Source organism: Populus trichocarpa, chromosome 19, assembly GCF_000002775.5.
Source record: "Populus trichocarpa isolate Nisqually-1 chromosome 19, P.trichocarpa_v4.1, whole genome shotgun sequence".
Classification (NCBI taxonomy): domain Eukaryota; kingdom Viridiplantae; phylum Streptophyta; class Magnoliopsida; order Malpighiales; family Salicaceae; genus Populus; species Populus trichocarpa.
Window position 1 is genome coordinate 10374190 of NC_037303.2, and position 12727 is coordinate 10386916.

Sequence of the window (12727 nt, forward strand, 5' to 3'; positions counted from 1 at the left end):
GGATATAAAACCTTAATTAAAGTCCAAATTGATTTGAAAATATTATTTAATAAAGAAAATGATGAACATATCTAATTAAATTGATAAACTTCCTTTTTCAGGATATGGCTGAGAGGAAGGGGCCACGTGTCTTTCATCTACCGAGAACAGAAAAAGGAAACCTGCACACGACTTTTAAGTTGGAGTTGGATTGTGGGATGTTGACAAGGGATTCTCTGATTGGAGCAGTATTGTCCGCTCATGGCTATAAAGGTCAAGTATGGATCCGAAGGTCAAAGCACCATACTAACAAGTTAGAAACACCAAACTAACAAGTTAGACAGTGGGAGGCAAGAGAGAAACTCGCCATAGTTTTGAAACTCGGGTCGACCCGCTATAGTTTTGAAATCCAGCCCGACCCGGCGGGTTGACCTGGGACCCAGCCAACCCGGGGCTAGAACCGGGCCGTGTTGAAGAAAAAAAAGGGAAATGAAAAACCCGTGTGACCCAGCGACCTGGTTGACCCGGTCAAAAACCCGGTTGCAACCCGTTGACTTTTGTTTTTTTTACTAAAACGACATCGTTTTGATTTAAAAAAAAATTGACACGGGCGACCCGGGGACCCGGTCAAAACCTGGAACCCATGATCTGATCCTCAATTAATATTTTATTATACAATAAATTTTATCTACACAATAACAAGTGTTGGTCATAATAACTCTATAAAAGACAAATCAAAATAAATTATGAAGTTTGATCCTCAATTAAATCATTGTTGAAAGATGAGATTAAAAAAAATTTAATTAAAAAGGAACTTAAAAAAGAAACCTGAGTTAACTTATTAAACTCGCGATCTAAGTCATAAGACTGAGATAACCTTATGAAAAACAAATTGATTAAAAAAAAATCAATTAAAAAAATATAGAAAACAACTTTAGTCAATCCGCTAAACCTCTGATCCGGGTCATCTGACCGAGATAACCTCATAGGAAAACAAATGACCAAATTTAACTTATCAAATCCGCAACTTTGGTCATGAGACTAAGATAACTCTATAGAGAGCAAATCAAAACAAATTATGAAGCTCAATTCTCAATCACCTCTATTGAACCCAATGTTGAATGATGAAATTTGTAAAGATTTTAATTAAAAAAATGACATAAAAAATGATCTAAGTCAACTCGGGTTAACTCGTTAAGCATTATTCTCGGATCATGAGACCGAGATAACATAGTAAAAAGTAAACCAAAACAAATCATGAAAGTTAATTCTCAATCTAACACAATATTAAATGATGAATTTGGGGGGAAAGTCAATTAAGAAAAAAAATTGAGTCAATTGGATTAATTTGTCAAACATGCGGCTCGGGTCATAAGAAAGGAACACCCAATAAAAAGAAAATCCAATGTTGAAGGACCTATGACCTAGTTCATGAGACCGTGATGACCTTTTAGAAAAAATTAAAAAAAAAACAACCCGACTTAACTATCATTAAAATGCCAAAATCGGCGACCTTGATCATCAGACCAAGATATCCCCATAAAAGCAAATAAAAATAGATTATGAAGCTCAATTCTCAACTAGCTCAACGTTGAAAAATTAAATTAGAAAAAAATCCAATTAAAAATAAGACACAAAAAATGACCCGAGTCTACTTAGATTAACATTTTAAGCATTATTCCTGAGTCATGAGGCCAAAATAACATAATAGAAAGTAAAAAAAAAATACAAATCATGAAATCTAGTTCCTAATTAACCGAATATTAAAGGATAAAAGAAAAGGAAATTAATTAAGAAAAAAAATGAGTTAACTAGGTTAACCCGTCAAATCAGGTTAACCTGCTAAACTTATGATCCATATCATAAAAATGTGATAACTTAATAGAAAATATATTTAACATTAAAGAATAAAATTATCAAAAAAACATCAATTCAAAAAACAAACAGAACACTGTCACAATGAATAAACAGTTTTGTGAGAATGTTAGAGTAAAACTACATTCTCTTTTAGTTTATAATGAGATAGATGACTCGCATTTTACTGCAGGCCGAGCTGATTTTTTTCAACAGTGTAAAAAATAATGTCCAAGAGCTAATATTAGATTTTAAAGATCGAAAAAAAATCCATGACTCAACTCCATAGAAAGATAGCTAAAAAAAATAATGATTGTTAATCCCCTAGAATAAAAATATAGAAGGATGAAATTAGAAAAAAAAATTAATGAAAAAAAATATTAAAAAACAAAGCACCAGCAAAACGAAGAGAGGTTGTCAAAACCCGCAAGCAGAACCAAGTGGACAATAATTATTTGATAGGTGGCTCGCGCAACGCAGCGGACCTATTATTTTTTTCATCGCAAAAAAGATATTGAGACGATTCATATTTTTTTAAAAAGAACAAAATCCAAGATTATGATCATTGACTCGAGATCCAAAAATATTAGCAATGAAAAAAATGGTCGAGCCAAACCTGGTGAACCTACTGAATCTATGACTCGAGACATGATACTGAAATAACTAAATAGAAAAAAAAAGGTAAATAAACAAAGAATACTAATTTCAAAAACGAAAATTAAAAAAACTGAATTCTTTCATGTATTGCCTCAAATTAAATGCCAGGGATGCAATCAATAAATTTAATAAACAACCAAAATAGGGCCAACCATATTTTTCACTGGAGAAAAAAAAAATCAAAACGATGCAAACCTTGTAAACCCAGGTTAAACTATCAAATCTGTAATCCATTAAATTCTTGACCTAGGCTCAACCCAAGAGCTCAACACCTAAAAAATTAAATGTTGGATGATAAAATTAATTAATTCAATTCAATTAAAAAAAATTCCTTTAGAAAATCTAAATTTAACAAAGCCAAAGAAACTAAAAGCAAGGTGACCCTTGTTATTTTAAAATTAACCACAAAATTTTTATAGAAAACAAATAAAAAAATAACTGAATGGTAAAAGATGAAAAACAAAAGCTAAAAAACCACAAAAACCTGTGTCGTGTCAACTTTGTTAATCGGAGTCAATCTCTTAGACTTGTAAACTGTTAAATTCTACACCTGGACTAACTAAGAAACTTAACTCGACAACCTGCTATCCGAGATATAAGATGAAGATAACCCCACAAAAAAAAATGAACAATTCATAAAGCTCATAGCCCAATAATTCAATGTCAAATGATAAAAATAAAAAAAAATTCTAAAAAGGATTTAAAAAAAATATCAAACTCAAATCAGGTAAATCATTGAAATTGGTGAACCGAGTCATAAGAATGCGACAACCCTGTAAAAGACAGAAATAATCACAAAGCAAAATCCTCAATTATAAAATAATTGAAAGAAACTAATTAGGGACTAAATTGAAAACAAAATAAATGAAGAAAAGGATAGAAAAAAAGATGAAAAAAATGAGGACCAAAATTTGAAAAAAAAAATGAATTAAAATTCTAAAGGACAAAATAAAATAAATAAAATAAATGCAAAGGATGAAAAAACAACAATAAAAAGAATGAGAACCAGATTCTAAACAAAAAACAAATTAAATTAAACTTCAAGGAGCATTAAAATCAAAGCTAATAGAAATCAAAAGAATGAGGAACTAACCCAAAACAAATACAAAATGGAGGATAAAACTAAATTTTTCAAGGCCTGGCATTAAAAAAAGACCTGGAAGAGAGAAATGAAGGGAAGGGCCTCATCGTCTGATGGACCCAATAGAAATCAGGTTTGCGGTATTGACCGTTGGTTTCTCACAATTGGGTTTGAGCTCCCAATCTTTGGTCATGCAAGCAATTATACAAGAATAAGTTAAAGCTCAGACGATCCAATATAGTGATGAGATGACCAAGCTGAGGTCCAAGATGACGGAACTTAGGCGATTGTACGTGAAACTGTTGTCAAACCTAGGTGGTACATATGGTCCATCTTGTTGCCCAACTGGTCTCAGCGAAGATATACCTCCACCTCCTCCTCCTCCTCATCTAGCTTCTTTCCTTTAGATAAATTGTATTCAAACTAAATTTTTTTTTAAATAGTAATAAATAATTGGCGTTTTATTTTAGTTTTATTTCTTTTAATTTGTTTTAAATATTAATGGGATTACTGACGGATTAAGTCTCTTAAAACGTTTTAGAGAGTTAGAGAAAAGTTACAAGACTTTTCCACTGACATTTACAAATGGAATTACTAACGGACTAAGTCCTTTGAAAAGTTCCAGAAAATTCAAAAACAGTTACAAGAATTACCACTAAAAATATGTAAATCACCGAAGGGTTAGTTTCATCAGTAATATGAATTCAATTACCGAAGGAATTACAAATGGTTTTTTCGGTAATTTTCCATAATCATCAATAAAATTATTGATGGAATTATGCCAATTATTTATTTTTTGTTTGGAATTCTTTTTCATCTATAAATTTATTAATGATAAAATTTCGACATAATAAAAATCACCGACATAAGTTTTTCAACAATTATCTACCATTTGTGATTCTGTCAGCAAATATTTTCCTGACAGAATAATATTTATATACTGACAAATTATTCCTTTGAAATCATACAAAATTCTGGTTGTAATATCAATTTCATATCCAATGGTGTCATCAAAATGGGTTTTTCCCTAGCTTTGTCCTCTTCCTATTTATTTATTTTTTTTTGGTTTGGGTGCTCTCTGATTTGATAAAAAAACAAAAAAAAAAAGGTATTCGTCCAATTTGTTTCCCATCGTAATAAACGTAGGGCACGGCGTTAGTGACTGGTGGTCACCATGTCTTTCTTGACTTTTAGCCATAAGATTTATTCCCTTAAATTAAAATAAAGGTTGTGTTATTAAGATGATTAAAAGAGGATATAAAGCCTTAATGAACATATCTAATAAATTGATAAACTTCCTATTTCAGGATATGGCTGAGAGGAAGGGGCACATGTCTTTCATCTACCAAGAACAGAAAAAGAAACTGCACACGACTTCTAAGTTGGAGTTGGATGGTGGGGGATGTTGACAAGGGATTCTTTGAGTTGGCACATGGTGAGGCAGTCTTGTTATCTATTAAAAACCAGTAGTTAATTTTGAAGGGTGTAACTCAATTGATTAGATCTTGGGTTTGTTTTCTAGAGATTACCAGTTTGAGTGTTACAAACCCTAGCCACTAGAGGTTTACATAGTCGTTAACTTCAGGGTCTCGAGAAATTGGTCGATGTGCGCATAAGCTAACCCAGACTCTCACGGTTTTTTTTTTAAAAAAAACAATATTAAGAGAAAGAACAGATGCTACAGAGAGAAGAGAGAAGGGAAGGAAGAAGAGTAGGCGATCTTACTAGAAAAGGAAGGGTAGAAGGTGACGATGCTGTGGCAGAAAAAGGGTGTAAACGTATTGTCTACTCATGGCTACAAAGGTTAATTCAAGAAGAAAGCATGGATCCGAAAGTGAAAGCACCAAACTACAGGTGAGAAAGTGTGAGTCAAGAGAGAAATTCACCAAAAATCCATTTATGATATAATAATGGATGGTTTATCTATATATATAATAACACTTGACCATCAAGATTCTTCAAGTTTTTTGGTTTACGAGAGCATCTTTAATAGAAAAAGTTTATTAATAGTATAAATATATATATATTTTTTAATGTATACTATGATGAAAAATACCATTTAATAGAGCCAACTTACTTTTCGTTAAAATTTGTATATTTTTTTTGTTTCAAATTAATTTTTTTAAATTGTTTTGATATACTAATGTCAAAAATAAACTTTAAAAAATAAAAAAAACCATTGTTTTAATATTTTTTCAAATAAAAAACACTATAAAAAACAACTACTACCAAACTATTGAAAATTCTTTTAACTCATCACTTTATTACGTTCAAGTTCAAATATTTAATCTTCCTCTACAGTAAATCAATGGCTCTAGAGCTATGTGAGAATAATATTAAATAAGTGTCACATATCTACAAGTATCCACATGATTATTGGTGTTTTAAATGTGTCAAGTAAAATCTTCCTTGAACATCTCATTTAAGCATATAATGCCTATAAATGACACTGCCACCTTGCCTTTAATAAACCTTGACAGCCATCAGCTGACCATGTGAATACCTAAGTACGTGGTGGCGTCAATATTTTATTCTGCAATAAATTATATCTACACAATAACATGTGTTGGTTTATTAAACAATATCTAAATGGTGTGGGGGAATTACTGTTCCCCCACACCTAAATCATCACTGTGAATTACAACTTACTCTTTTTTTTTTATTTTTTTTTTCTAAATTTTCCTTCTTTTTTTTTTTGTTTTTTTTTTTTCAAAATTACCTTTTTTTTCAACTTTCCTAATTTTTCTTTTTTTTTTTCATTTATTTATTTTTTGTTTTTTCCAAAATTATTTTTATTTATTTTACTTTTTAAATATTAACCTGGTTAAAATTTTTGCTTTGTAATTTTTTTCTTGAAAATATTGTGGATTGCTGCGATGTTTTTCAACATAGTTTTTCTATTTTATTTCTTTATTTTTCAAAATTATATTTTTTGATTTTTTTTTAATATGGAGCTGATTCAGAATTTAGTTTTGTAATTTTTTTCTTTAAAACATTGTTTATTACTACAGTGTTTCTCCGCATGGTTTTTTTTTATGATTTTCTCCGAAATTATCTTTTTTTATTTTATTTTTTAATATTGAGCTGGTTAAAAATTACATTTACAATATGTGAGAAAAACACTTTAACTTTCCTCGAAAATTACTATTGGTTGCTACAGTGTTTTTTCCCACATGGTTTTTTTCTGTTTTCGTTATGTTTTTCCCTAAAATTATCTTTGTCAATTTTATTTTTTAAATATTAAGCTGGTTAAAAATTGTAATTACAAGTTTTTCCTCAAAAAACACAATGGATTGATACAGTTTTTCCTCACATGATTTGTTTCCAGTTTCTTTTGTGTTTTCTTTTTTTGTAATATTTTTTTCAAAATTATTTTCTTCGATTTTATTTTTTAAAATATTGAGTTGGTTAAAATTTAACTTTGTAATAAAGCTTAATCATGTGGGGAAAGTATTGTAGCTTTGCTCATAAAACATTGTGGATTGCTACAGTGTCTCTCCGCATAGTTTTTTTTTGTTATAATTTTTTTCAAATTATCTTTTTCAATTTTATTTTTTTAATATTGAGTTGTTTGTGAATTACAATTACAAGTCATTACAAATAAGGCTAAATCATGTGGGGAAGCACTATAGCTTTCATCACAAAACACTGTGAATTGCTACAGTGTTTTCAACATGATTTTTTCCCCTTTTTTGGTGTTTGTTTTGTTATTTTTTTTTCTAAAATTATCTCTGTTGATTTTTTTTTAATATTGAGCCGATTAAGAATTTAGCTTTGTTATTTTTTTTTCTTTAAAACACTGTGAATTGTTGCAGTGTTTTCCCATGTGATTTTGTTATGATTTTTTCTAAAATTATCTTTGTCAAATTTTTTTTTAATATTGAGTTGGTTAAGAATTATAATTACAATAAAGCTAAATCATATGAGGAAAGCGTTGTAGTTTTTCTCACAAAACACTGTGGATTGCTACAATATTTCTCTAAATAGTTTTTTTGTTTATTTTATTGGGAAAAGCGCTATAGTTTTCCTCACAAAACATTGTCAATTGCTGCAATATTTTTTCTCATGGGTTTTTTTCCTTCCAAAATTATCTTTGTTGGTTTTTTTTTTAATATTAAGTTGGTAGAGAATTTAGCTTTGTATTTTTTTTAGCTTTTTATTAACTGAAAAGCTAAATCATGTGGCGAAAACACTGTATCTTTCCTTACAAAACACTGTAGATTGCTACAAATCATTTTGTTCAGTCTCTAAGTTTTTGATCACCAACATAACTTTTTTTTTCCGTCATGAAATATTTGCTCCATCATACCTTTAATTTCTATTACTTATCTAGCGCTGGTTCACAATTATAACACTATCAAGTGCATTTGTTTTATAAGCCCGCGGCATCGCGCGGGCAAGTCATCTCGTACAAGATGATTTAGCGTGAAATGTTACGGGTTGGGTTAATTTTTTTAATTTAAAAAAATATTAAGATGTTGCTAATTTTTTTCTCAACAGAAAAAAATTTAATTGTATGAGGGTTAATATGATATAACCCGATTGAATTAGCGGGTCAAAAAACAATCCACACAACTCATAAAAACATAGTTTGACTAAAAAAAATTCAAGATGATATTTTTTTTTTAATATTAAAATAATAACATATTGAATTGACTTAAGTTAACCTAGTTTAACATGTCAAATCCGCGACCAGGGTTATAAAACTATAATAACCCTATAGAAAGCGAATCAAAATAAATTATGAAGCTTGCTCCTCAATCAAACCAATGTTGAAAGATGAAATTGAAAAAATAATCAATTAAAAAAGGACTTAAAAAAAAACCTAGGTAAACCTGTTAAACTCATGACCTAGGTTATAAGACTAAGATAACCCTATGAAAAACAAATCGATTAAAAAAGAAATCAATTAAAAAAACATAGAAAACGACCCGAGTCAATCCGCTAAACCCATGACCTGGAACCATAGTTTTGAAACCCGACCCGGTAGTCGACCTGGTCTAATGATCGGGTCACGGGTCAGATGGGTTGACCCGGGTCAACTCGGGTCAACCCAAAAAAAAATATCATACTTTAAAAGTTACGACTCGTCGTCGGGGAAATTCTAAAGGTCTGTTTTAAAGGTGAGGTAGAAATACTGTTTTCTTCTTCCTTTATTTGGATTTTGTGGACTATAAAAAGACACGTTGCTTCTAGATAGAGATGTTTTCTTATAATAATCAATATAAGAAGGCAACTCCTGGAAGATTTGAATGGGACAAGCTAGCTCCTGTCTTTTCTTGATTCAAGTCGTTGTAAGCAGCTGGGGTTGAAGCTGGATATAAATTGCATACTTGAAGCTTTTGATCATATATGAGAAGTTTCTGTTGGAGGATTTTGGAGAATATTTGAAAACTTTTGTTGAGATATTAAAGTCCAGATCAGAGATATCTAGCTGTTGAAGGAGGGTTGTCTTCTTGTTTTGGTAAGTTAACTGAATTGCTATGATCTAGCTTGCAGTGTATCTTTTCTTGGTCCCAACATTCTGGTAGCATCTGCTTGCCCCAGTCATTAAAAACGAAGGAGATGATGTCTTTTGTATCCCTTCTCTTCTGTTTCGAGATGATGTCTTTTCTGTTTCGACCGACAACCACTTGAATACAAAAAAAGAAGGTAGCCGGGTCTCAGCCGGGTTCTGGGTCGACCGGGTTTCGCCGGGCCAACTACCCGGCGGGTTTTTACTTAAACCCGGACCGGTCCCAGGCCCGGGTCGGCCGGGTCCCGGGTCGACCCACCGGGCCGGTCCGGGTTTCAAAACTATGCCTGGAACCGAGATAACCTCATAGAAAAAAAATGATCTAATATAACCTACCAAATCCGCGATTTTGATCATGAGATTAAGATAACTTTATAGAGAGCAAATCGAAACAAATTATGAAGCTCAATTCTTAATTACTCCTATTGAACCCAATGTTGAATGATGAAATTTGTAAAGATTTTAATTAAAAAAAATGACATAAAAAATTATCCAAGCCAACTCAGGTTAACCTATTAAGTATTATTTTCGAATCATGAAGCAGAGACAATCTAATAAAAAGCAAACAAAAACAAATCATGAAACTTAATTTTCAATTTAACACAATATTAAATGATGAATTTGGGGGCAAAGTCAATTAAGAAAAACAAATTGAGTCAAATGGGTTAACTTGTCAGACCTGCAACTTGGGTAATGAGATGGGAACAACTCAATAAAAAAAAATTCAATGTTGAAGGACCCATGACCTGGGTTATGAGACCATGATGACCTTTTAGAAAAAATAAACAACCCGACTTAACTGTCATTAAAATGCCAAAATCAGCGACATTGATCATGAGACCAAGATATCCCCATAAAAGCAAATAAAAATGGATTATAAAGCTCAATTCCCAATCAGTTCAATGTTGAATAATTAAATTAGAAAAAAATTCAATTAAAAATAAGACACCAAAAACAAATCGAGTTTACTCAGGTTAACTTTTTAAGCATTATTCTTGAGTCATAAGGCCGAAATAACATAATAGAAAGTAAAAAAAAACTACAAATCATGAAAACTAATTCTTAATTAACTCAATATTAAAATATAAAAGGAAAAAAATATTAATTAAGAAAAAGAAAAAAAACGAGTCAACCAGATTAACCCGCCAAATCAGGTTAACTTGCTAAACCCGTGATCCATATCATAAAAATGTGATAACTAAAAAGAAAATTAACATTAAAGAATGAAATTACAAAACAAACATCAATTTTAAAAAACAAAACACTATTACAATGAATAAACAGTTTTGTGAGAATGGTAGAGTAAAACTCCATTCTCTTTTAGTTTATAACTAGATATATGACCCGCATTTTGCTGCAGGCGGAGCCCTTCTTTTTCTGCAACTTAAAAAATTGATGCCCAAGCATTATTATTAGATTTTAAAGATCGAAAAAAAGTTTCATGACTCGACACCATAGAAAGAGAGCTAAAAAAATGATTGTTAATCCCTGGATTAAAAATATAGAATGATGAAATCAGAAAAAAAAATCAATTAAAAAAAATTAAAAAACAAAGCACCAACAAAACGAAGTGAAGTTGTCAATATTATGCAAGCGGACGGTAATTATTTGATAGGTGACTCACGCAACGCTGCGGACCTATCATTTTTTTATCGCAAAAAAGATATCAAGACGATTCATATTTTTTTAGAAAGAACAAAATCCAAAATAATCATCATTGACTCGAGATAAAAAAAATATATTAAAAAGCAATGAAAAAAATGATCGATCCAAACCTGGTGAACTTGTTGAACCCATGACTCAAGACATGATACTGAGATAACTAAATAGAAAAAAAGGTAAATAAACAAAGAATACTAATTTTAAAAAAAATTAAAAATAGAATTACTTCAAGTATTGCCTCAAATTAAATGTCAGGGATGCAATCAATAAATTTAATAAACCAAAATAGGGTCAACCATATTTTTCATTGAAGAAAAAAAATATTAAAACGATGCAAACCTTGTAAACCCGGGTTAAACTATTAAACATGCAATCCATTAAATTCTTGATCCAGGCTCAACCCAAGAGCTCAACACTTAAAAAATTAAATATTTGATGATAAAATCAATTCAATTCAAAAACAAAATTCATTTAGAAAATCTAAATTTAACAAAGCCACAAAAACTAAAAGCAAGGCGGCCTATGTTATTTTAAAATTGACCATAAAAATCTCATAAAAACAAATAAAAAAAATAACAAAATGGTAAAAGATGAAAAAAAAGCTTTAAAAAAAGAAAAAAAACCATGAAAACCTGTATCCATGTCAACTTTGTTAATCAGAGTTTATATCTTAAACCTGTAAACTGTTAAATTCTACAACATGGACTAAACTAAGAAACTTAACCCGACCATCCTACAACTCGAGATATGAGACGGGGATAACCCCACAAAAAAAAAGTTGAACAAATCACAAAGTTCATAGCCCAATAATTCAATGTTGAATGAAAAAAAAAACAGATTAATAAGTCAATGTCAAATGATAAAAATAAAAGAAAATTCTAAAAAGAATTTTAAAAAAATACCGAACTCAAACCAGGTAAATCATTGAAACTGGTGAACCCGATCATAACAACGAGACAACCCTGTAAAAGACAGAAATAATCACAAAGCAAAATCCTTAATTATAAAAAATTGAAAAAAAAAACAATGAGGACCAAATCTTGCTCAAAAAATAATTGAAAGAAACTAATTAGGGACTAAATTGAAAACAAAATAAATGAAGAAAAGGATAGAAAAAGCGATGAAACAAATGAGGACCAAAATTTGAAAAGAAAATGAATTAAAATTTAAAGGAAAAAATCAATAAAATAAAATAAATGCAAAGGATGAAAAAACACCAATCAAAAGACTGAGAACCAAATTATAAACAAAAAACAAATTAAATTAAACTTCAAAAAGCATTAAAATCAAAATAAATAGAAATCAAAAGAATGAGGACCTAGCCCAAAACAAATACAAAATGGAGGACAAAACTAAAATTTTCGAGGCTTGGCATGAAAACCAAGACCCGAGAGAGAGAAATTAAGGCAAGGGAAAAAAACCCCACCGCCGCCCACGTTGGAGCATGCACCACTCTAGCAGCTGCGCCACATCCTTGTGCATCTGATGAGACGGTGATCAATTGTTTTTGCCACCGTAATTAGCCACACACGCCTCTGAAATAACATGACACATGCCAACATAATTTACCGATTTATTAATATTTTAACAAGGAAAATAACAAAAAAGAGCTCAAGGGCATATTATTATTACCAAGAAAAAAACCATGGAGCAAAGACCAAAATGCTCCATGAAGCTATTCTTTAAATTCGGAAAGTTAAAGGTCAACAACATAATTCTAATGTATAAAAATAATGCAAAGACAAATAAACCCCTCCTAGCAAAGACGTTTTTTCTAAGCACCTAAAAATATAAGCATTATTTTACCTTGCAAATTAAAAGAAAAAGATGAAAAATACCCTTACCAAAAAACCATTTTTTATTAGATATCAAAGGAAAAAGAATATTTTTACTTTGCATTATAAATGTGAACGATAACTTTGCCCCTAATCGATTCTCAAATAATATTTGTACCCTATAAAAATTATAATTTTACCCCA